The 27,219-nt window shown below is 42.2% G+C and overlaps 1 long non-coding RNA gene and 1 pseudogene across 1 annotated transcript; one reads left to right on the top strand and one right to left on the bottom strand.

Moving 5' to 3' along the window:
• Positions 1 to 27,219, top strand: part of LOC141051127 (uncharacterized) — a 68,985-nt pseudogene that overhangs the window by 22,571 nt on the left and 19,195 nt on the right.
• Positions 1,881 to 8,673, bottom strand: LOC141051143 (uncharacterized). The gene is made up of 3 exons (XR_012220579.1): positions 8,580 to 8,673; positions 4,336 to 4,387; positions 1,881 to 2,850 (listed from the first exon to the last, which is right to left on the bottom strand). It is a non-coding gene; the product is annotated as an uncharacterized lncRNA (long non-coding RNA).

Here is a 27,219-nt window from a genome sequence, read left to right as displayed (position 1 = left end):
TCACCTAATGCCTCCTCCTTCCACAGCTGTTGTCTAAGTGACATTAGTGAATGTTAAAACACAGAGGTACATTTAAACATACAAAAAACACACACAAAACTTAATTTACAAAGTAAAATAAACAAGTTATCATCAGAGAACATTCATTGTAGACGAAAAATACATCATAGAAAATTTAGTACTCCAACAATCATACACACCAAATGGTTAGCATAATTACCTAAACATGGTTATGGTGCACATAATATGCAAAAATATCAAATCGTACGAATACCTAATCCAATATCATCATTTTTATATATTTCCCAAAATAATTCATTATGTTCGTATGTATACCATTGAACTAAACCGGAGGAATACAATATCCAGTACTAATAAAATGTGCACCTGACGTTAAAGGTCGGGCACCCGAGGATCCCAGCTGTCTGCTTCTTGAATGCCGCACACCACCTGAGCTTCTACGGTAATAGCGGTGCCGTCCGCGTCTGTTTTCTTTCCTACCTTTGGACAGCAGCCCTTCCATGGTAGCATTTCACTGGGTCCTATTATAAAAGCAGATCCCGATAGAGGATTTAACCCCTTATTGCCATCGGATGGAATAGTACGTCCGATGGCTGTACCCCCACTTTGATGTGGGCTCCGGCGGTGACAGCGGCATTTAACAAGCGCTTCCAGACGGAAATGCGCTCACCGGTGACCCGCGTCACGTGATCGCAGGTCACCAGTGTGTTGGCATGACACCTCTATGGTTGTTGATGTGATGCCAGATTGCTGTGAGCTCCACCCTGTGGTTGGCGCTCATAGCAATGCAGTAAATCTGCTACATAGAGGCGATCTGAGCATCGCCTCTATGTAGGTGAGCTGATTGAGTTGTGGCAGCTTCTAGCCTTCCATGGAGGTTATTGAAACATGCCAAAAGTAAAAAAAAAATGTTTTTAAACATGAAAAAAAATAAATAAAAGTTCAAATCACCCCTCTTTTGCCCCATTCAAAATAAAACAATAAAAATCAAACTTAGATATATTTGGTATCGCCGCATTCAGAATTGCCTGATCTATCAATTAAAAAAAGGATTAACCTGATCACTAAACTGCGTAGCGGAAAAAAAATCAAACCGCCAATATTACATTTTTTTTTGGTAGCCACAACACTGAATTAAAATGCAATAACGGGCAATCAAAAGAACGTACAGTATCTGCACCAAAATGGTATCATCACTTTTTTTTACAATTTCACCGCATTTGGAATTTTTTCCCATTTTCTGTTACACGATATGGTAAAACCAATGGTATAGTTCAAAAGTACAACTCGTCCTGCAAAATATAAGCCCTCACAAGTTATGGCTCTGGGAAGAAGGGGAGCGAAAAACGAAAACGCAAAACCGAAAAAAGCTCCGGTCATTAAGGGTTTAAAGGTATTGGGATTTCACCGGAGTGTGCCAGAATGGCTTGTAGAGTCTGTCCCAGGCAGCCTTTTGAGCTTGTGGCCACAGGCAGACATAACTGTCATGGGACCACTTACATGCCAACAAGCTGTTTTTCCTGATTTTCTCAGTGTTCAGTGAAATACTACTGCCCCTTGTTCACTGAGAGAAGTAGGAAAAGAAGCTAGATGGCATGTGACTGTAAGGCCGGCATCACACTTGCCTTATGAAAAATCGTTCTGATTTTCTCAGCCAAGAATCGCAGGAGTGTTGTCCGTATGGTGATCCGCATGTAATCCATTTGCAATGCGGTGATGCAATTTCCTCGCATCTAGTATTCGTATGACATCCGTATGGAATGAGATTTTAACATGAGCTTTTACATACAGTATTTCTCTGTCGTTGACACATCGTTTTAAAAAGAAATATTCTTCAAAACATATATACGGGGGGGCATTTATATGGATACAGCTAAATAAAATGGGAATGGTTGGTGATATCAACTTCCTGTTTGTGGCACATTAGTATATGGGAGGCGGGAAACTTTTCAAGATGGGTGGTGACCATGGAGGAAATATTGAAGTCGGCCACTTTGGATCCAACTTTATTTTTTCCAATGGGAAAAGGGTCATGTGACACATCAAACTTATTGAAAATTTCACAAGAAAAACAATGGTGTGATTGGTTTTAAAGTAACTTTATTCTTTCATGAGTTATTTACAAGTTTATGACCACTGATAAAATGTATTCAAAGTGCTGTCCATTGTGTTGGATTGTCAATGCAGCCCTGTTCTCCCACTCTTGACATTTTATTTAGGTGTATCCATATATATATGGCCCACCCTGTGTAAATAAATATATATATATATATATACACATACTGCTCAAAAAATAAAGGGATCACTCAAATAAGACATCCTAGATCTGAAGGACTGGAATATTCTCATTGAATATTTTATTCTGTACTAAGTTGAATGTGCTGACAACAAAATCACACAAAAATCATCAATGGAAATGTCCTTAAAACAAGTCAAAATGAGGCTAAGTATTGTGTGTGGCCTCCACGTGTCTATATGACCTTCCTATAATGTCTGGGCATGCTTCTGATGAGGTTGCGGATGATCTCCCCCCACACCTGGACTAAAGCATCCGCCAACTTCTGGACAGTCTGTGGTGCAACGTGACGTTGGTGGATGGAGCAAGACATGATGTCCCAGATGTGCTCAATCAGATTCAGGTCTGGGGAACAAGCGGGCCAGTCCATAGCTTCAATGCCTTCATGTTGCAGGAACTGCTGACACACTCCAGCCACATTAGGTCTGGCATTGTCCTGCATTATTAGGAACCCAGGGCCAACCGCACCAGCATATGGTCTCACAAGGGGTCTGAAGATCTCATCTCGGTACCTAATGGCAGTCAGGCTACCTCTGGTGAGCAGAAAGAGAAAACAAAATCCAGCTCCAAGCGAAATTCAAGTTTCCAAAATTTATTCCAACATGGACAATGGACAGATCAGCTCCAGGACTGCATCAGCTCACACAGGAGAGATAGAGCAACGCGTTTCAATCGCTTCATGCGATCTTTATCAAAGCTGGCATGTCAAGATCACACACAGGTATAAAAAGAGACAGGAACCAATCATGTAACTAATACATGTCACATGATCAGAAGGTCCTGCTCTGAAAATGCAATTCACCAAATAACGAGATCATAAGAATTACATCAAATTTATATAGAAAAACATTTAAGATGTATCCACATAAATGTAAAAAAATTTGTTGATGTAAAGTGTCACAATTTTATCAAAAATTCATATGATTTCGTTGAATACTAAAAAATCATGTGACCAAAAGGTTCTCTTACTAATGTTACATATATCAATTAGCGGAATGATATAAAATTCACATGATTCAACAAGAAAACATAAGGTGAAGAACATACGAATATAAAAAACATTATTCAAATGAAAAATACTTTGAAAATTCAATAGTGGAACGTGATTTCGTTCTTTTTATTTAATCCATCAGGAAATCTGGTTCCCAAATTGAAAATCCAGAAAGCCTCCCGGGTGAGCAGTGTCCTTCTGGTATCACCACCCCTAGAAGATTTCCTGATTTTTTTCAATGCCTGTTACCTGAAAAGAAACGACATTACGAGAATGGAAATGAATAAAATGCTTGGCAGTGGAAGAAACATTGCGGACCCCATCTGACACATTAGTTATATCATACAAATGTTCAACTATCCTAGTTTTCAACTTCCTAGATGTACAACCTATATAGGATTTAGTACACACAGTGCAATCAATTTTATACACCACAAAATCCGAATTACAGTTAATAAAACTATTTATTCTATATGATTTGGTATTATCATTATTATGAAAAATGTTAGATTTCACCATGTGTTTGCAAGTCCTACAATTATTATCTCCACATTTATAATTCCCCTTATGGTCTAACCACGTACCAATATTTTTTCGTGATGAAAACTAGGAGATAAAATGTTGCCTAAAGTGGGGGCTCTACGTGCTACCACATTGCAACCATTTTCTAAAACTGTTGCCAATATAGGATCTTCATATAACAATGGTAAAAATGTATTTATGATTCCTTTAATTTCATTAAATTGAGAACTGTATTGAAAACATACAAAGGGACTATTAGACATGGTGATTTTTTTCTCTTGCCTATTTTCTAATATAGAACCATCATCCCTTACTAAATTCAAAGCTCTATTCAACATCCAATTAGGATAATTTCTGTCACTCAATTTGTTACAGGATTTGAACAATTCCTGCTGCAAACCATTGTTATTATTACAATTCCTTTTTATTCTTATAAGCTCACCAACAGGAACTGACTTCACTGTATATTTGGGATGACCACTATTGGCATGCAGGATGGTATTACCTGCCATCGGTTTTGAATAAGTACAAGTGGATATCAATTGACCCGGAATACCCTGCAAGAATAGATCCAAAAAGGAAATTTCATTTTTGTTACACATAAATGTAAATTTCAAGTTATAATCATTGGAATTAATATACTCCACAAAGTCTGGTATGGCAGAGACATCACCCCTCCATATGATCAGGGTATCATCAATGTATCTACCATACCAGACGATGTGGGGGGCAAAAATATTAGATGCTGAATACAAAAAATTGTATTCCCAAAATGCCATAACAATATTAGCCAAAGACGGTGAAAATTTGGCACCCATTGCCACGCCTTTACATTGCAAATAATATTGATGATCAAAGGAAAAAAAATTGTGAGTCAAAAGGTAAAAAGTGACCTGTAACATAAAATTAATCAAATCCAAAGAATAATTACTGTATTTCGCAAGATGAAATTCTAAAGCTTGCAGAGCAATTTTATGCGGTATACTCGTATAGAGAGCTGTAACATCACAACTCACCCAAGAATATTCATGCAACCATTTTTTCCGTGTCAAAATATCCAAAACATCTTTAGTATCCTTAATGAAGCCAGGAATCACACGCACTAGGGGTTGCAGCAAAGAGTCCAACCACTCTCCCAAATGTTCATTAATGGAACTGATTCCAGAGACAGTGGGTCTCATCGAAGGAAATTTCTCATTTTTATGAATTTTCGGTAAACCATGCAGTATTGGCAAGATCGGATTAGTGACTTCCAAAAAATCAGCCTGTTTCTTCGTTAGAACCCCCATTGCAACACCATCCTGTATAATTTTATCCACCTTAATTTTATACAAAGAGGTAGGATTACTAGATAATTTCTTATATATGGACGATTCAGAGAGCATTTCTTGTATTTTAGCTTGGTAATCATGAGAATTCATTATAACCACCACTCTACCTTTGTCCGACATTTTAATGACAATGTCCGTCATATCTTACAACTCCTGAACTGCCTTTCTCTCCTGAATGGAAAGATTAATTCTTTTATGTTCACTTTTATTATTTTTCAGAATTTTCAATTCACGCTCCACAGCTTCCTGAAAGCGATCCATACATACATTCAGAACGTGACTGAATCGGATAAAAAAAAGGGTTTTTGTTTTTTAGAGCATCAGATTGGTTGATTAGAACATCACCATTGCCATTTTCTCCTGACAATTCTCTCAATGACATAAGTGAAATCTGCTCCTGAAAATCGAGCTTATGATATTCCTTGAAAAAAAACGGATCAGAATCCTCCAATACCGCAGATGAACCAGTCCAAAAATGTTTCCTAATGGTTAGATTACGAATAAATTTATTTACAACAAGTAATGTCGAAAACAGATTAAAATCCTTATCAGGAACAAAATTGAGCCCATATGCCAATACCTTCATTTGTTCAGATGATAGAATCCTAGAGGAAATGTTGAGTACACTTTCAGAGACATTCATTTTCTTTTGAAATTTTTCTTGCAGCGAGTCATCATGCCAAAATTGTTTTCTATGTTTCCGCCCGCCGCGCCTTTTGCGTTTTTTGATCTATTAAAAATAACTGAACTTCCAGAAGACATTTCTGATGTATCTAAATTGATTTCAATAGAATCCCCTTCAGAAGAAAAACTGACACGCTGTTTAGATTGCGATTTTTTATAATGGCCTCGCCTCAAAATGGATTTAGGTGATTTGGAGGATTCCCAGGTGTTCCAATCAAACACTTTATTCTGGGAGTAGTCCTCCAAATCACGTTGGAATTTGCGTTTTTTTCTCTGCATAATGTCATCCTCCAATGCATTCATATTATCTTGGATATTTTGAATCCAATCCTCATACTTAATCAACGCATCTGCTGCATTAAAAGACTGTTTAATATCAGCAATTTCCTTTTGGATATCAAACAATTTAGTTTCTTCATATTTAATAATTAAACGCATCAAATTCAATGAGCAGTTCTTCAAAACCGCATTCCATTCCTCCACATATTTATCACAAAAGATTGTGGTGCACTTCTTCTTAATCCTAAGTCCACGAGGAACCCTGTCCTTGGAAGTATAATTTTGTAAGGTGGTTAAATCCCACCAAGTTTTCATCTCTTGTACCATCGGCTTTTCCAGCTGTATATAAGAGGCAGACACACCAGAGGGCACATTCCCGTCCACAGGTACATAAGAAAAAACCTGCGCGACTTTCTTGATTCTGTCAATTGAAGAATCAGACATGTTCCACACACACAGTCGTGATCTCAAAACAATATCGTCCTGTTATATTTCAAGCTGAATTAAATGCAGCCAAATGCAGATAAAATAACTGGAGCAAAGTCGGGTGCCAGGCCATCAGGAAAACGGTCAAATAAAGATATAAAGCCAGCTCACCGCCTCAATAGGAGCGCGGAACACCATCCTGCAGTGGTCAATATTCATGAAGAGAAAGAGAAAAAAATCCAGCTCCAAGCGAAATTCAAGTTTCCAAAATTTGTTCCAACATGGACAATGGACAGATCAGCTCCAGGGCTGCATCAGCTCACACAGGAGCGATAGAGCGACGCGTTTCGATCGCTACATGCGATCTTTATCAAAGCTGCCATGTCAAGATCACACACAGGTATAAAAAGAGACAGGAACCAATCATCTAACTAATACATGTCACATGATCAGAAGGTCCTGCTCTGAAAAATGCAATTCACCAAATAACAAGATCATAAGAATTACATCAAATTTATATAGAAAAACATTTAAGATGTATCCACATAAATGTAAAAAAATTGGTTGTTGTAAAGTGTCATTTGAATAATGTTTTTTATATTCGTATGTTCTTCACCTTATGTTTTCTTGTTGAATCATGTGAATTTTATATCATTCCGCTAATTGATATATGTAACATTAGTAAGAGAACCTTTTGGTCACATGATTTTTTAGTATTCAACGAGATCATATGAATTTTTAATAAAATTGTGACACTTTACATCAACAAATGCTGAAGGATGTTGCAGGCAGCAGATCGCTCTCCACAGTATCTCCAGACTCTGTCACGTCTGTCACATATGCTCAGTGTGAACCTGCTTTCATCTGTGAAGAGCACAGGGCGCCAGTGGCGAATTTGCCAATCCTGATGTTCTGTGGCAAATTCCAAGCGTCCTGCACGGTGTTGGGCTGTGAGCACAAGCTCCCTCTGTGGATGTCAGACCCTCAAACCATCCCCATGGTGTTGGTTTCTAACCGTTTGTGCAGACTCGTGCACATTTGTGGCCTGCTGGAGGTCATTTTGCAGGGCTCTGGCAGTGCTCATCCTGTTCCTCCTTGCACAAAGGTGGAGGTAGAGGTCCTGCTGCTGGGTTGTTGCCCTCCTACAGCCCCCTCCATGTCTCCTGGTGTACTGGCCTGTCTCCTGGTAATGCCTCCAGCCTGGACACTACGCTGAAAGACACAGCAAATCTTCTTGCCACAGCTCGCATTGATGTGTCATCCTGGATGAGCTACATTACCTGAGCAACTTGTGTTGGTTGCAGAGTCCGTCTCATGCTACCATGAGTGTGAAAGCACAACCAACATTCAAAAGTGACCAAAGCATCAGCCAGAAAGCATTGGTACTGATATGTGGTCTGTGGTCTAATCCATTTGCACAACAGCATGTGAAATTGATTGTCAATCAGTGTTGCTTCCTAAGTGGACAGTTTGATTTCACAGAAGTTTGTTTTACTTGGAGCTATATTCTGCTGTTTAAGTGTTCCCTTTATTTTTTTAACAGTGTATATACACTTGCTGAAGAGCCCGGCGTTGCCCGAGCATAGTAACTAACTGTGGATAGTTATAACAAATTATTATTATCCATAGTCTTGTGCCCATATACCCATTATACATATCCTCCATCCCATAGTCCCGTGTCCATATTCCCATAATATATATCTTCCATCCCATATTCCTGTGCCCATATTCCCATCACACATCCTCCATCCCAAAGTTAAGTGACCATATACCCATTATGACATCATCTTCGCCATGGCAACCATTCTGACAATAGTCGCCATGGCAACCTAGTATGACATCATTGTCACCATGGCGACCATTATGACATAACCGTCACTATTGCAACCTACTATGACATCGTCGTCACCATGGCAACTATTATGACATCATCTTCGCCACGGTATCCTTTATGACATGATCGTCGCCATGCCAACCTTTATGACCTCATCATCGATACACACACACACTCATCTATCTATATAATCACCAGTTGGCCGCTGTCTCCGAATCCCATAATGCACCGCGGCAGTGCCACTTGCTGAATACAGTACAGCAGTACAGCCAGAAGTCAGACTCCACCCACACATGTCACATGGTCCTGACATCATCACAGGTCCTTCAGCCCAGCTGCCATCAGTGGTAGTGAGGCTTGGAACGCAGACAGGAAGCTTAAGATCCCATCAGACATCTTCCTCCTAGGCCTGCGGTGTGGGTAGGAGCCGGGCAGGGTGGAAGTGGTGCCTGCTGCAATGACCTTCCTGTCTTCGTCCAATAGTGATCTGCAGAGCAGCGCCAGGCAGTCTGCAGTGTATGGGAGATGCAGGGGGAGAGTGCTGCTGCTGTTGCTGCTGCTCCTACTGCTGCTGCTGGGATGATTACAGCAGGAGAACTGACATGAGCTGGAGGCTGGGCTGCTGATGAGCTCACCCACAGCCTTACACTGGCATGGATGCCAACGTGCAGATATCAGTATGGAAACCTGCTACCCCACCATGAGGAGAGCAGTCAAGGTTCTCTGCAGAGGATTCCTGCTTTCCACCCCAGTAGATGGTGCTGCAGCATCAGACATTAAAGGGGTACTCCAATTTGACTATCTTCTATCTATATAATCACCAGTTGGCCGCTGTCCCCCAAATACCATAAGGCACCGCGGCATTGTTATTTGCGGACCATGGCCTGATACACTAAGAGCAACCTGTGGGAGGCGTGGGCTGAGAGATGATGGCAGTGGCTCAGTATAACTCCATACGTGACACAGCGATGAGCACTGCAGTGTAGTCTGCAGGGATGTGACGATCATACACACTGCATGTGTGGTGGGCCTGGTACTGCCCCCTATGTGTATATGGTATGCTGTATGCCACCTACATGTGTGAGGTGCCCTGTACTGCCCCCTATGTGTATATAGTATTAGGTATGACACCTACATGTGTGGTGTGCCCGGTACTGCCTCCAATGTGTATATAGTATACTGTATGCCACCTATATGTGTGAGGTGCCCTGTACTGCCCCCTATGTGTATATAGTATACTGTATGCCACCTACATGTGTGAGGTGCCCGGTACTGCCCCCTACGTGTATAGTATACTGTATGCTACCTACATGTGTGATGTGCCCGGTACTGCCCTTTATGTATATATAGTATACTGTATGCCACCTACATGTGTGAGGTGCCATGTACTGCCCCCTATGTGTATATAGTATACTGTATGCCATCTACATGTGTTATGTGCTCAGTACTGCCCCCTTTGTGTATAGTATACTGTATGCCACCTACATGTGTGATGTGCCCAGTATTGCCCCCTATGTGTATCTATATATATAATCACCAGTTGGGACTTTCGGCTGCTGTCCCCGAATCCCCTGTCCACAAGGCCTCGAACTGCGCCTGCGCAAGTGATATACATGGCTCTGCTATTCCCACTCAGGTGCAGTAACAGCAATACAAAAATCCATATATATACTGTATATACAGTATATGTATATATATATTAGCTGCTACTAGCTGAGGAGCCCGGCGTTAACCTGACATAGTAACTAACTCTGGTTAGTTATAACAAATTTTAATGATTATATCTATATCTATATATATTTAAAGCTGAGTGTATAGCCCCGCCCACTCCGCATGGCCACACTGCTACCCAATATATCCCACATCATCCCGTCAGAGCCACCGTATTACTACCCCTAATATCCCACATCATCCTGTCAGCCCAAGCCACCGGACTACTACCCCTAAAATCCTACATCATCCCGTCAGCCAGAGCCACCAGACTACTACCACTAATATCCCACATCATCCTGTCAGAGTCAGCGGACTACTACCCCTAATATCCCACATAATCCTGTCAGCCAGAGCCACTGGACTACTACCCCTAATATCCCACATCATCCCGTCAGAGCGAAAATTGTCAGGCTGGCGCTGTTACACCGATTAAAATGTTATCTGGGTTGGAGAAATCTGTCTTGTGTTTCTTTTTTTAATCTGTGTTTGAATGTTTAAGTTAACGACGATGCTTCATGCCAGACAAAGAGAAGTTCCTGATTCTGGGCTCCCCCTGTAGTCTGTGTCAGAGGGTGGTCTGTTTCGGCACGGTAATAAATTGTGTTATTTCCAGCTTTACAGAAGGACAATAACACCATAGAAATGATGAGAATAATAGGCCTCTGCTACCACAACTGTCTCCAAGGAAAACCGTTGCTCATAAGAAACCAATCACAACTCAGCTTTCATTTTTTAAACAGCTCTGGTGAAATGAAAGATGCTTAGTGATTGGTTGCTGTGGGCAACCCAGGCAGTGTAATCTGCTGTGGTCAAGAAGATGTGCCCTATTAAATATATATATATATATACAGTATATATACTGTATATACATTAGATTAGATATTTATTATATGGGGCTTTGCATGTGGAGTGATAGTGGCTATGCGGAGTGGGCAGGGCTATGTGGAGTAGGCATGGCTTGATACACACACATACACTCATTTATATATATATATATAATATATATACAATATGTATTTATAATGTCAGTGTCACACTTATATAAATATGTCTTTATATTTCAAAGAGAAATAGAAGAATAGCCAGTAATTCGCTTGTCGGCTTCTGTAAAATCACTACAGGAGCCGACAGGATAGAAGACATGGTTTACATACAGTACATAGATGCAGAATAGGTAGATATATAGATGTCAGTGACCAATCCAATTAGTAGTGTGTGTGCAAATTAGGACCATGGTTATTGCCTCCCGGCTAAAAACATCAGCTCCCAGCCGCCCCAGAAAAGGCGCATCTCTTAGATGCGCCAATTCTGGCACTTAGCCTTGCTCATCCCACTTGCCCAGTAGCGGTGGCAAGTGGGGTAATAGTTGTGCAGTTAATGTCACCTTTGTTTTGTCTGGTGACATCAAGCCCATGGCTTAGTAATGGAGAGGTGTCAATAAGACACCCCCATTACTAATCTTATAGTTGTTACAGGTTAAATAAAGACACAGCCAGACTAAAGTATTTTAATGAAATAAAACACTACACAGTTTACCATATTTATTATACAGCTAATCCATGCGATGCCCTCAATCTCCTTTAAAAGTAAAAAAAACAAACCGACAATATACTTTACCTGTCCGTCGTTCTGTCCCACGCCGTAATCCATATCTGGGGGATATACAATTTACAACCAGGATGGTGCCAAGATGTGACCACCCAGGCTGTAAACCACTGAAGAATGAGGAGATGCTGCCATCGCAGCTTCAGTGAATAGCGGTGATGTCACTGATACTGCGCTCCCTCACAGCCTGACCCGTGCTGAACTCTGGAGCCTGGGAAAATGAACCGGCATTTTCCCACGCTCCAGAGTTCAGCCCAGGTCAGGCTGTGACGGAGCACAGCATCAGTGACATCACCGCTATTCACTGAAGCTGTTCTCGCAGCCGGGCTGAACTGCTGTGACCTCAGGACCATTGGAAAATGTCTGTGATGAGGTCACGGCAGTTCAAGCTCAGTGTCTTCATAGCAGATCACCGCGAGAAATTCTCAAGGTGATCAGCTGTGAATACACTGAGCATGAACTGCAGTGACCTCTTCACTGGCATTTTTCCACGGTACAGAGGTCATCGCAGTTCAGGCTCTGAGTGAGCGCAGATTCAGTGACATCAGCGCTAGTCACTGAGGCTGCGCTTGCAGCATCTCCTCATTCACCATTGTTTTTCAGCCAGGTCAGTCGCAACGTCCAGGTTGAAAAATGGATATCCCCCAGATATGGATTACGGCATGGGACACAACGATGCACAGGTATGGTATATTGTTGCTTTTTTACTTTTATTACAGGAGAATGAGGGCTTTGCATGGATTAGGTGTGGTTGTAAGTATGGTTTAATTAAGAATAATAAAGGAGCCTGTGTCTTTATTTCAATTAAAGGATTTTTTACTGGGTGTCTGTGTTTTCTTTACAATTTGAATATGGGGTTAGTAATAGGGGTGCCTTATTGATGCTTCTCCATTACTAACCTCGAGGCTTGATGTCACCTGAAAGGTGACATCAACCGCCTAACTATTAAAGCCATATGCCACCGCTACAGGGCAGTGGGAGAAGCAACGCTATGTGCCAGAATTGACCCATCTTAGAGATGTGCCTTTTCTGGGGAGGCTGAGAGTTGATGTTTTTAGCCAGGGAAAGCAGTATCCATGGCCCCTTTCTAGGCTATTAACATCAGCCCTCAGCTGTCTGCATAGCCATTGCTGGCTATTAATTAGATGGGGACCCCACGCCATTTTTTTCAGTAAAATAATCTTTTTTTAATTAAATACATGTCCAGTATTTTGCACACACTATGCTAATTGTATTTGTCATTGAAATCTATACATCTACCTATTCTATATAAATTTACTGTATGTAATCCATCTCTCCTATCCTGTCGGCTCCTGCAGTGTTTTTATAGAAGCTGGCAAATGAATTACCGGCTATTCTTCTATCTCTCTCTGCAATATAAATACATATATATACTGCTCAAAAAATAAAGGGAACACTTAAGCAACAGAATATAACTCCAAGTAAATCAAACTTCTGTGAAATCAAACTGTCCACTTAGGAAGCAACACTGATTGACAATCAATTTCACATGCTGTTGTGCAAATGGAATAGACAACAGATGGTAATTATTGGCAATTATCAAGACACCCTCAATAAAGGAGTGGTTCTGCAGGTGGGGACCACAGACCACATCTCAGTACCAATGCTTTCTGGTTGATGTTTTGGTCACTTTTGAATGTTGGTTGTGCTTTCACACTCGTGGTAGCATGAGACGGCCTCTACAACCCACACAAGTTGCTCAGGTAGTGTAGCTTATCCAGGATGATACATCAATGCAAACTGTGGCAAGAAGGTTTGCTGTTCAAAACCACAAAAAAGAGTACAAAGACCTGTATAGAATATCAAAAAATGCCAAATTTTATTATTATTACATCATAAAAAATATTTAGGACAACACATTGTTCAAAAATGACACATTGTTCAGAAATTAAAATTAAAAAGGGCATGGACAGTGACAATGTGGTATAAATAGTTCATATAAGGACAGGTTATAGGAAAATCCAAGTAAAATTGTCTATAAATATTGCACAAAATTTTGTCCCGGTGCATATATGGGCACATAAAATAGGAGACTAACCTATATAAATTTGTACATTATTGGTAATCATCTATAAGAAGAGTTATAAGCTCCAAATTATTAAGGTGCCATACTATGATCATAAGGAAGACTTCTTACCCAATAAGTCCAGATATACCACACGCAAAGCGAAAGCCGTCCACCGCTCTGTCTCCTGGGTCTCTGCAGTGACGTTCAGCAGAGGGCATGCACTGACTACGTCATCGCGCACTCTGCTGAACGTCACAGCCAGAGGACCCGGAGACACATCGGTGCACTGCGATGGAACGGGGACAGGTGAATATTGCTCTGCCCCCATCATACTCATCCCCTCCTGGCGCACGGTCTTCTCTGCAGCCCCTGCTTCTTCCTCGGTCGTCTTCTTCCTGCGTTTAGCGGTCACGTGGTACCGCTCATTAATCTCATGAATATGCCCATATTCATGAGTTCAATGAGTGGTACCACGTGACCGCTGAACGCAGGAAGAAGACGACCTACGGAGAAACAAGGGCTGCAGAGACGTGTCAGGAGGGGTGAGTATGGTCTCTGACACCCTCGCTCCCCATTCCCCGCCGACCCCCGGTATGACTCGCGTATAAGGTGACTTTCAGCTCAAAAAACTGGTCTGAAAATCTCAGCTTATACTCGAGTGTATACGGTGTATATATATAGTGGTGTAGTGACCACTATGTCCGCTAGGGGGCTCTGTGTGGGTGGCCCAGGACGGGCCTACAGGTATATCCATTGTGGTAATGGGTATAGGATGCGGAATGACCGTTATGTATCCCAAGACCATAGGTGGTCTTGTGATAGAAGCTTGAATATGTGTATTGATCAGCAGAGGTACTGCTGACGCTTCCGTTACAATGTGTCAGGGAAGCCTGTGTGTGGTTGTGTGTGTAATAGGACCTTTAGTGAGGTCATAGCCATGTGATCACCTGTGGGTGTGGTTATGGACCATATAAGGTACCTGAGGTCTGGTCACATGAAGGGAGAGCGCAAGGATCTGATTGGGCCATGTGGAAGGTCCCGGCAGGCCTAGGTGGAGGAAGGTGGGCTACCTTCCTGAAGACCACGTGCTGAGGCTGCTGACCCGGTGATGCCTATGTATGCTGGCTGTATGTGAGGAGGGATAAGCCCCCTGTGCTTTGCTGAGGCTCCAGGACTGAGCCTGAAGTAATGGACATTTTTATGTTCTTTTTTGCCTAAGCTAGAGGCTATTTTTGGTGATTTATGGTTTATGGCTAGTGTTGAGCTTTCCGATACCGCAAGTATCGGGTATCGGCCGATATTAGCTGTATCGGAATTCCGATACTTTTTTCATATCGGATACCGGAATCGGAAGTTCCCATAAAGCTATCAGCCTGCTCGATTTGATTCAATGGGAATCCTCAGAAGTGTGGGCACATCCTGTTAGGCATGATAACTATTGGCATGACTGTGATTGGCTGCTGAAATGACGTCATCATGATGCGTGGTCTGTGCGCATCATGATGCGCGATCTGTGCCAACTGCAGGGGGTCTGTGCCGACTGCTGGTGGTCTGTACGGGCCTCTCGGGGGCCTGTGCCAGCTGCCGGTGGTCTGTACGAGCCTGCCGGGGGCCTGTGCCGGCTGCCGGTGGTCTGTAGGGGCCAGCCGGGTGCCTGTGCCGGCTGTCGGTGGTCTGTGCGGGCCTGCCGGGGGTCTTGTGTGTGTGCAGGCATCGTCCCATCGGGTGATGCCTGCTACACTGACAGTGATTGACACTTTAGCCAATGATGGGACAGTAGTAGTCCCATCATCCGGCTAATGTGTTGAATGTAAAAAAAAAAACATACTACATACATACTACATTCATACAACATACATACATACATACTACATACATGCTACATATATACTACATTCATACAACATACATACATACTACATACATACTACATTCATACAACATACATACATACTACATACATGCTACATATATGCTACATTCATACAACATACATACATATATACATACTACATACATACTACATATATACTACATTCATACAACATACATACTACATACATGCTACATATATACTACATTCATACAACATACATACATCCTACATACATGCTACATACATACTACATTCATACATACATACTACATACATGCTTCATATATACTACATTCATACAACATACATACATATATACTACATACATGCTACATATATACTACATTCATACAGCATACATACATATATACTACATACATGCTACATATATACTACATTCATACAACATAAATACATACATACTACATACATACTACAGATATACTACATACTACATACATACTACATACATACTACATATATACATATATACTACATACATGCTACATATATACTACATTCATACAACATACATACATACTACATACATACTACATATATACTACATACATACTACATAGATACTACATATATACTACATTCATACAACATACATACATATATACTACATACATGCTACATATATACTACATTCATACATACTACATACATGCTACATATATACTACATTCATACAACATACATATATACTACATACATGCTACATACATAATACATACATACAACATGCTACAGACATACAACATACATACATACTACATACTGCATACATACTACATACTGAATACAATACATTCATACAATACATACATAGACATACAGTACATATAACATAGAGTACATACTCACCAATACTTGTCACATTGTTCCCCGAAGCCAGTGTCATCTAAGGAAAAATCTGAAAATAACAAACCACCAAATACTCCCTGATCAGCAGAAATCCACGAGTGAGTGTCCCACGCCGATCTCCCGTGGAGAGCAGCAGCATCAGCTGATGCGACCGCTCTCTACGGGGCTCAGGAATCCAGTGTCGGGAGGTAGGTATCCTTCCGCACTGTATTCCTCTGCCACTGTAAAAAAATAGTCCCTAGTCTCACTTTTGGCATTGCTGTGTGAAAAAGTTCCCACGCAGCATTTGCCATAAAGTGAGACCAGGGACTATTTTTTTAAAACTGTCTGAGGACTTGAGAAACCAAATTGTGAGGAAGCATGAGCAATCTCAAGGCTACAAGTCCATCTCCAAAGACCTGAATGTTCCTGTGTCCACTGTGCGCAGTGTCATCAAGAAGTTTAAAGCCCATGACGCTGTGGCTAACCTCCCTAGATGTGGACGGAAAAGAAAAATTGACAAGAGATTTCAACGCAAGATTGTGCGGATGTTGGATAAAGAACCTCGACTAACATCCAAACAAGTTCAAGCTGCCCTGCAGTCCGAGGGTACAACAGTGTCAACCCGTACTATCCGTCGGCATCTGAATGAAAAGGGACTGTATGCTAGGAGACCCAGGAAGACCCCACTTCTTACCCCGAGACATAAAAAAGCCAGGCTGGAGTTTGCCAAAACTTACCTGACAAAGCCTAAAACGTTTTGGAAGAATGTTCTCTGGTCAGATGAGACAAAAGTAGAGCTTTTTGGGCAAAGGCATCAACATAGAGTTTATAGGAGAAAAAAGAGGCATTCAAAGAAAAGAACACGGTCCCTACAGTCAAACATGGCGAAGGTTCCCTGATGTTTTGGGGTTGCTTTGCTGCCTCTGGCACTGGACTGCTTGACCGTAAGCATGGCATTATGAAGTCTGAAGACTACCAACAAATTTTGCAGCATAATGTAGGGCCCAGTGTGAGAAACCTGGGTTTCCCTCAGAGGTCATGGGTCTTCCAGCAGGACAATGACCCAAAACACACTTAAAAAAAAAGCACTAGAAAATGGTTTGAGAGAAAGCACTGGAGATTTCTAAGGTGGCCAGCAATGAAAACCCATAGAACACCTGTGGAGAGATCTAAAAATGGCAGTTTGGAGAAGGCACCCTTCAAATATCAGGAACCTGGAGCAGTTTGCCAAAGAAGAATGGTCTAAAATTCCAGCAGAGCATTGTAAGAAACTCACTGATGGTTACCGGAAGCGGTTGGTCACAGTTATTTTGGCTAAAGGTTGTGCAACCAAGTAATAGGCTGAGGGTGCCAATACTTTTGTCTGGCCCATATTTGGAGTTTTGTGTGAAATGATCAATGTTTTGCTTTTTGCTTCATTCTCTTTTGTGTTTTTTCATCTAAGACAAATTAAATGAAGATAATAATACCAAAGAATTTGTGTTTGCAATCATTTTCAGGAAGAAACTGAGTATTATCTGACAGAATTGCAGGGGTGTCAATACATTTGGCCACAACTGTATGTATGTATGTTGTATGTAGTATATATGTAGTATGTAGTATATATGTATGTTGTATGAATGTAGTATATATGTAGCATGTATGTAGTATATATGTATGTTGTATATATGTAGCATGTATGTATGTATGTTATATGAATGTTGTATATATGTAGTATGTATATATGTAGTATGTATGTAGTATATATGTATGTTGTATGAATGTAGTATATATGTAGCATGTATGTAGTATGTATGTATGCTGTATGAATGTAGTATATATGTAGTATGTATGTATTATGTATGTAGTATATATGTATGTTGTATGAATGTTGTATATATGTAGTATGTATGTAGCATGTATGTAGTATGTATATATGTAGTATGTATGTAGTATGTATGTATGTTGAATGAATGTAGTATATATGTAGCATGTATGTACTATGCATGTATGCTGTATGAATGTAGTATATATGTAGTATGTATGTAGTATGTATGTAGTATGTTTTTTTGTTTTTTTACATTCAACACATTAGCCGGATGATGGGACTACTACTGTCCCATCATTGGCTGATGTGTCAATCACTGTCAGTGTAGCAGGCATTGCCCGATGGGACTTGTAGTCCCATCGGACGATGCCTGCACACACACAAGACCCCTGGCAGGCCCGTACAGACCACCGACAGCCGGCACAGGCCCCCGGCAGGCCGCCACAGGCCCCCGAGAGGCCCATACAGACCACCGGCAGCCGGCACATGCCCCCGGCAGGCCGGCACAGGCCCCCGAGAGGCCCATACAGACCACTGGCAGCCGGCACAGGCCCCCGGCAGGCCGGCACAGGCCCCCGAGAGGCCCATACAGACCACCGACAGCCGCACAGGCCCCCGACAGGCTGGCACAGGCCCCCGAGAGGCCCGTACAGACCACCAAGAGGCCCGTACAGACCCTGCTCGCACACACAGACACGCACAGTGTCCGCCCACGCACCACCCACACTCTTCCCCCCTCCCGAACAGGCTGTACAAGGCAAGAAAGGGGTTTTTTCAATTCCGATATTTCTGTCCCATTAACTTGAATGGGACTTCCGGGATCGGAATCGACGATACCCGATACTTTTTTTAGATCGACCGATCCATTCCGATCCGATATTTTTCAGTATCGGGTGGTATCGCTCGACACTATTTATGTCACAAATAAACCACATGAACTTTAAAGGAACCTGCTTCTTGACTGTCTCCCGCTGCACCTGAGCGAGTCGAATCCCTACAATATATATATATAAATCAACTTTACTTTTATATATATATATATATATATATATATATATATATATATATATACAGTATATACTGTATATATATTTATACAGTGCGTCGCAAAAGTATTCGGCTCCCTGGAACTTTTCAACCTTTTCCCACATATCATGCTTCAAACATAAAGATACCAAATGTAAATTTTTGGTGAAGAATCAATCTATGTTGAAGCGCAGTTGGCGTGAAATGGCCGTTGTCCACAGTTCACACATCTCTCCCGAGCCTATGCTTTTTACCTGAAAATAAATTCACTACTTCAGAATGGTGAGTGCCATCCCTTTTGTTCTTCTCCATACAACAAAAACATCAGCTTGGTGCACAAAAAAATAAACCCTAATTCGGCCCAATATCACGAAAAATGGAGGCACCACAGGTCTTTTGGATTTTTTTTTCACCACTGAAATGAAAAAGAACCTATACATGTTTGGTATCTGCCAACTAGTAATGACCTGGAGAATTATAATGGCAAGTCAGTTTTAGCATTTAGTGAATATGGTAGAAAAAAAAAAAAAAAACTATTGCACAATTGCACTTTTTTTACATATTCACAGCACATTTAATTTTTTCCCGTTTTCCAGTACAACATGGTAAAACAATAGTGTTGTTAAAAAGTACCACTGGTCCAGCAAAAAAACAAGTGCTCACACTGCCATATTTACTGAAAAATAAAGAAGTTATGGCCCTGGGAAGAAGGAGAGCAAAAACTGAAAACTCAAAAACAAAAAACCCAAGATGGTGAAGCCAGACGTTACTAGAAGCAAGGATCACCAAACTACGATTTGTCTACTTGGACACATCATATGAAGAAAGAAATCACTGGAGAAGGACATCATGGTCGGAAGATTTGAAGGAATAAGGCGAAGATGAAGATCAGCAATCCTGTCATGTCCCACGACTTGGGAAATCATTTAATATTTGCATTGTTTGTGTTGCATCATCTGTTGCTAGGCAGAAGTTTGCCTTTCCCTGTATTTTGTTCCAACTCTCTCCCTGTAGTCCTGTGATGTATGTTTATTCCCTCCTTCATTCTCCATTTTGTGATCGTCCCTCCATCTGTATGCATCCTGTTACATGTCCTCTGAAGAATATTCCTTTTTACCTGCTGCTTTCATCATAATACAAGAATTTCAGTTAAAGCATCCCTCTTTTCCTGGAGTCTTCTTACATGAGATTGTGGCTGAGTTAAGCTGTCTGATTAATCGGTATGAACGTGAGTACAGGTCGATACGGAAGGGGCCCAGAAAGAGAGGTCTATCCAGGCACCATACGTTCTACATATCCATGAGTCAGAATAAATCCAATGATTTGATACACTTAAAATAATGGCAGAGAAGACCCTGGTGGACCTATCTAGGCTTGCACAAGATTGATCTTCCCACAGATTGTTCATCCATGAAGTTGCCATGGCCCGAGATTGAGCCGAAGGCTGATAATAATAATAATAATAATAATATCAAGCTGTATTTCCATGCTGGGTGTTCCTTGGTAACTTTCTTATATCAACCATAGCCGCTTTTACTTTAGATTCTGGCTCCCCCTTACCTCACACTATAAATTTTCTCTGTAAGGCCGGAGTCACACTACCGTATAATACGGATGAGTGCTAGGCAATAAAAAATCACATAGCACTCGTCCCAATGTTAATCTAGGGGGCAGCTCCCATGAGTCGATTTTTTATAAAATGTGCGAGAGAATTCGCAACATGCTGCGATTGTACGCATATCTCAGCTGAGAATGGCCAATGTAAGTCTATGGGTGCGTGAAAATAACAGATTACACACGGACCATGCGTGTGACTTGCGAGAAATACGCAGGCATTGGCAAGGTGACAGGAAATTGCATCAGCCATTATTCAGGAAGCTTTGGCATGCTAATTAGCCTGGGAAGTTCTGGAACAAGCCAACATCACGCCTCCACAGAGTACATGAAGATAGCCAGGCAAATTAATGTCGAGCTACTGATTTTTCTTGTACAGGAGACCTCAAAAGTTTGGGATGTACGTGATGCACATTATGCCGACCGTGCTCGCAAAGATGCCTCATGGAAACCTATCTGCCGGTAAATGTTTAGAAACTATGCAGAAAGTTCACCTGAGTTGCAGCAGGACATGAGTAAGTACTAACCTAAATATACAAACCCAAAGCATGGTTTAACATTAATCCACAAATGAACCTAACAGGATCCTATGTGATGTTCTGCCTGCTAGCCTGCATGTTTGCCATTTTACACTTGTGAATTAGCATGCCACAGCAGCCTTTAAGCTACATTTGACTATGCTTACACTGTGATCCTAATGTCAAACATTTGTTGGCTTATTTTGCAGTGGGTGATGTCACTAGACCGTGGCAGAGCTGCCGTGACCAGTTCCGCAGAGAGCGACAGAATCGGGCCAGGAGTGGGTGAGAGAGACCCCAAAAGGGGAAATACATCTATTATGACCTTTTAAATTTTCTGGCACCAATTATGGATCTCCATCCGTAAGTGCATGCTTCAATTCACCACACATTTGCCAAGTTGCCTTAAGGTATGATATTAATTTTTTTTTTTGGCTGCAAAATAGAACCAAATCCAATCTAACAGAGCGGGAGATTGGCTCTGACTCGGAGGTCCACGTGGACCCAGTTGGTGAAGGGAAAGAACAGGCTGGACCATCTTCCCAACAAGTAACAAGTCAATAACCACCACCACCAGCACGGCCTTCTGCAGGACAGGAGGCAACTCAAGAAGAGGAGGACCGTGGGCAGAGTAGCAGCACAACACTCCCGCTTGTTACCTCACCATAACCTGCAGTAGTCTCACTGTGTGGCCACCGCAGAAGGGAGCTTGCCACCACTGGGACCAAACGTCAAGTGGATACTGGTTTATTGAACTACCTGTCCCGTACTTCCAATGATGACTAGGAGGAGGCCTATGCCTGTAGTCTTGCGCGATATCTCCGCACTATCCCCCGAGAAGTTAGGCTGCGGGCCAGAGGTGCTCTCCAAATCGTAATCGATGCCTGCACCCCACCCAATAACCCAACTCAGATCTTGTCTTACCTAGAAAGATGGCAACTTTCTCGTGAAAACTGTCTACAAATGCCTGTACCACCAGAGGATAACACAAGGTCTGAAAGTGAACCCCCTCCCACACGTAGTCCATCACCACAAATACCTCAAGGTGTTATACAACACCGCCCACAACATGCCCATGTTTATCCTCCTGCAGGGCATCACCAGTATGGCCACTTGACCATACCCAGTGGAGGAGAGTGGCCACTACATGGGTGTGGTCGTGCATGGGCCCTGCCAATACCCTTGATTATGTCCCTCATTACCAAAGTGCACAGTACCACCATGTTCCATCCCAAGTACCTTCCATGCTCCATCATGCCGCCTCAGCCACCACTCAGCATCATGGTCAATTAGGACAACAAAGTAGCGGAAACACTCAGGCTGTTGGTCCTCCATCTCCTCCACCTACATATATAAATTTGCGATTTTTTTTTTTTTTTAATTTTTTTTTTTAAATATTTGTTTTGATTTTGTATTAGTATCCTTTTCTGACAAACTTGTTTGAGGGCCGCCAATACAGGCCATAATTTCCATATGACGTTAATATGGTATCTTATCGCAAAACAATTATGCCAGTAAAATGCGTAAAGTCAATATGTTTTTTTTTACATTCTAATGTATAGATGATGTTTGTAATTTCTTATTGTATACATACTGTATTTATTTTCCCCAAAAAAAGGGCCAAATGAGCATAATTTTCTGGATCACACATACAAAAACAAAATCATAACATAGACACTGCATTCTCTTGCCAAGGAGTATATCCCTCCAGGGAAACAAAATAATTAGTGAAGACATCCCGCACTTTAAGTCCAGATGGTGGCCGACGTGGTTGATGTCCATGTGGAGTAGGCCCAACATTATTTACATCTACAACATCAGAAGCTTCATTGGCAAGACATTTATGTTTTCGGGTAAAGTTGTGAAGTACCACAAATGCTTTTATAACTTGATTTACATTTTCTTCGCTTAGTTGAATTGCAGACTGCCGAAACCACCATTTGGCACTGAGAATGCCAAAGGCACACTCGACCAGGCGGCATGCGCAGGATAGGCGGAAATTAAATATTCTGCGCTGGTGGTCAAGGGTTCGCCGTGGATAGGGAATCATGAGTTTCCTTGTTAACTGAAAGGCCTCATCACCAACCATCACATAAGACACTGGTTCTAGATTAGACCCTGGTAGCTGACGTGGGGGTGAGGTCCAACTGATTAGTGCGCATATGCCGACCCATAATGGATGCATTGAAGACTCTGGAGTCTCCTGTTCTGCCATAGGCCCCAATATCTACTATTGTAAACATAGTAGGCAGCACGGTGGCTCAGCTGGGGTCCTGGGTTCGAATCCCACCAAGGACAACATCTGCAAGGAGTTTGTATGTTCTCCCCGTGTTTGCGTGGGTTTCCTCCGGGCACTCCGGTTTCCTCCCACACTCCAAAGACATACTGATAGGGAATTTAGATTGTGAGCCCCATCGGGGACAGTGATGAAAAATGTGTGCAAACTGTAAAGCGCTGCGGAATATGTTAGCGCTATACAAAAATAAAGATTATTATTTATTATTATGTATGCGCTGTCGACCAGGGCCAACAGCACTACAGAAAAATATTCTTTGTAATTATAATATTGTGAGCCAGAGTTGGGCGGCTTACATACACGGATGTGTTTCCCATCCAATGCTCCTATACAGTTAGGAAACTGGCACGTCTCCTCAAACCAAAGGGCAATACGCAGCCAGTCTTTTTGTTTGGGCTCAGGCAATACCATTTTATGCAGTCTTGACCAAATTTCTGAGCAGGTAGACCGGACAATGCCGGAAATGGTGGATTTACTGATTAAGAACTCAAGGTGTAGGGCCGCATAGGACAGCCCAGTGGATAGAAAGCTGGAGGAAAAAAAAATGAAAAAAAAAATAGGGAAATTAGAGTTTAACAAAATACCAATATCAAAAACAGACACAACATAAAGGTTTGTAGCATACCGTAAAGTCAGTAGAAGCTGCTCCTCTGCCGAAATAGACTTGCGCATCACGGTGTCCTTGTACGTAATCCCAGGGCACACAGTCTCAAGAAGAATATCAAATGTGGCCAGGCTCATCTGACAATATTGATAGAGCTTGTCAGGATGGCTGCGTAGTGAAGCACACAGATGGTGAAAATGGCCTTTTGTCACCCGTTGCCTCAAAAGTGGATGGACCCACATTCTTCTCCACCTCCTCGGATCAACAATCACTGGGTAAGGCTCACCAAAACACTGGGACAAAACCCAGTGTAAAATAACCTGCTCAGTGGTGTTAAAGGTTAGCCTGTATAACATTGCACTAGAAACACCACAGCAAACTAGGAGGAGGAGACTTGTTAGTCACCCAATAAATAGCCTTCAACATTAATTTAAAATTAATTTCAGGCCATGAATCCTTCATTTGCTCATATTGCAAGAGTGCTATTACATCACGCCATACGGAGGCCATACGGATGTCACAAGGATCCTTAGATGCGAGGAAATCGCATCATCGCATTTAAAAACGGATTACATACAGATCAACATACGGAAAACATTTGTGCGATTATCGCATTACAAAATCGGACCGATTTTTTACACGTTGTGTCTGACTCCGGCCTTATGCAGTTTTCTGATTGCTGAGCACTTTGTTATACTTTCTCATATTATACTGGTTTTCTGTCTGTATTTAGCCTGAGGAAGGGTCTGTGAGCTGAAACACTGCGTCCACAAAAAAGACATGAGGCAGCACGCTGGCTCAGTGGTTAGCACTGCAGTCTTGCAGCACTGGGATCCTGGAATCAAATCCCACCAAGGGCAACATCTAGAACCATATAAATCATGCAGCAATTAAGTTGCATATAGATCAAGAGTGTTACACACTAATAAGATAAAACATACAAAACCGACTATTATTAAAACAGTGGTGCCTCAAACCATAAAAAACACACATGGGGAGAACAGCGGCAGTGATAGAATGATATAAAGTATTTATAGCCTGTCTTGTAATAGGAACAGATCTCCAACATATGCAATCAATTTACACAGACATAAAGTAGTCGGTAGATTGAACTCTACTGCTGATTAGCATTGAAAGGGTAAATCCCTCATATTTTTAGGGATCTGAAAAATATACTCTTTGACTAATCAGTATTAAAGGGTAAATCCCCTTATCCTTAGGGATCTTAATCCTATATCCTCAGACTAATAAGCATTGAGGGGTTAATTCCCATATCAGAAAATGGGAACACACATTTGCAAATCCCAAAGATGAAATATCAAACAGTTGCTCACATGTCTGGAAAGGAATAGATCCAATAGATATGATTGTAATGCATACATAAACAACAGAGTATCTGTACCAGGGGCGGACATACCGAATGTGCAGCCAGTGATTCGTTCAAGTTTCTCACATGAAAACCTAGCACTCAGACCGGAGCGTGCAGCTAGATGTATTTCTATGCAGCCGCACGCTCCGGTCCCAGTGCCAGCGGCACTGCCGGGTTTTCATGCTAGGTACTCGCACAAGAATTGTGCGAGTCTCTCGCATGTGAGTATGAGCCCTCTAAAGGGCACAATGCCCCTTCTGTTTCTCCTGTGGCAGCCAGGTTCTTTTTTGTAAGAAAAAAAGACGGTGGTCTTCGCCCTTGCCTCCACTTTCGGGAACTCAATAAAATCACTGTTCGAAACACATACCCACTGTTAGGCATCGAGTTCCCGCCACGGCACAGGGGGAATCTCAAGCCATGTCCTCTGCGGTGTCCCATTCTTCAGCCACAGAGGTTCCTGTTTAGCAGAGACGTCAGTCCCAGCATCTTGCTCAGGCTAATGCTATGCGTCTGGCTCCTTCTTCGCGTCTGGCTCCTGCTGCTGCCCCAGGTTCAGGTATAGCATTCAACATTAGTCATTAGTCATTAGTCAGTGGCGAGCAGATGCCCCTGGGACTAAGTCCTGCTTTTCTCCATCTGAGCATGCCCGTGAGACGACTGCTTATTGGTGGTCGGAGGTCACATTCTCAGGTCCTCAAGCAGCTCGGATTGGGCCATCAGCAAGGTCCTGGAAGACTGCGATTATAAAAGGATTGCACAGCCACACTGCCGTGCGCTAGTATAGAGCATGTGGAGTGAATGTATGCACATATAATGTGACTCATTATTAAACCCTATCCTTGGTACGCATGTGTTGTTAGACTTGCCAGTTAGTGCCTAGGCTGATAGCGCAGGTAGGAGGCAGAGTCATGGCCCAGCATCAGCGCCAAGTAGTGACTTGCCTGTATGTCACTGTGCAATTTGCACTCCACGGTAGCCAGCATCTATTAGCGGCATTCGCAGGTGCGATGCCGCACTCTTAGTGGGTCTAGAGAGGCTCTTACCCAGTGTCCTTGGGGTAGAGTCTTGTGACCAAACACTAGTGCTGACTCAGCTGTGCCCTGTGACAGTCAACAGGGTACGTTGCCTGTGTTCTGCGGTTTTGTGGCTCTGTGAAGCAACAGAGCCCGTCACTACTACACACTGGGTGGCGTTTAACCCATGTGTGTCCAGTGCGATACCGACATTTTGTGTCCGCCATTACCAAGCAGCAGTTAACATCTCTGCACGGTGGACCCCAGGCTGCGAACGCACCTTATTACCATCTTCATATTATTTGGTGTGTTGCGCCAACCCTAACACCCGCTGCCTTTGATCCCTGATTTGTGTAACCAATTGTCTGGGGCCAAATGGTTTTCTAAACTCGATTTACAGGGGGCCTATAAACACTGTGTTACCAAGATTTTGTCCCTCAGGCAACTTGGAGTGTTCCTGATAGATTTTTTCATGCTGATTTCAGAAATGACTTCAGATTTTTCCTATCACGT

Source organism: Dendrobates tinctorius, unplaced genomic scaffold (assembly GCF_039654945.1).
Source record: "Dendrobates tinctorius isolate UK_male_01 unplaced genomic scaffold, ASM3965494v1 ptg000155l, whole genome shotgun sequence".
NCBI lineage: Eukaryota > Metazoa > Chordata > Amphibia > Anura > Dendrobatidae > Dendrobates > Dendrobates tinctorius.
This window is presented reverse-complemented; position numbering and strand designations above follow the sequence as displayed.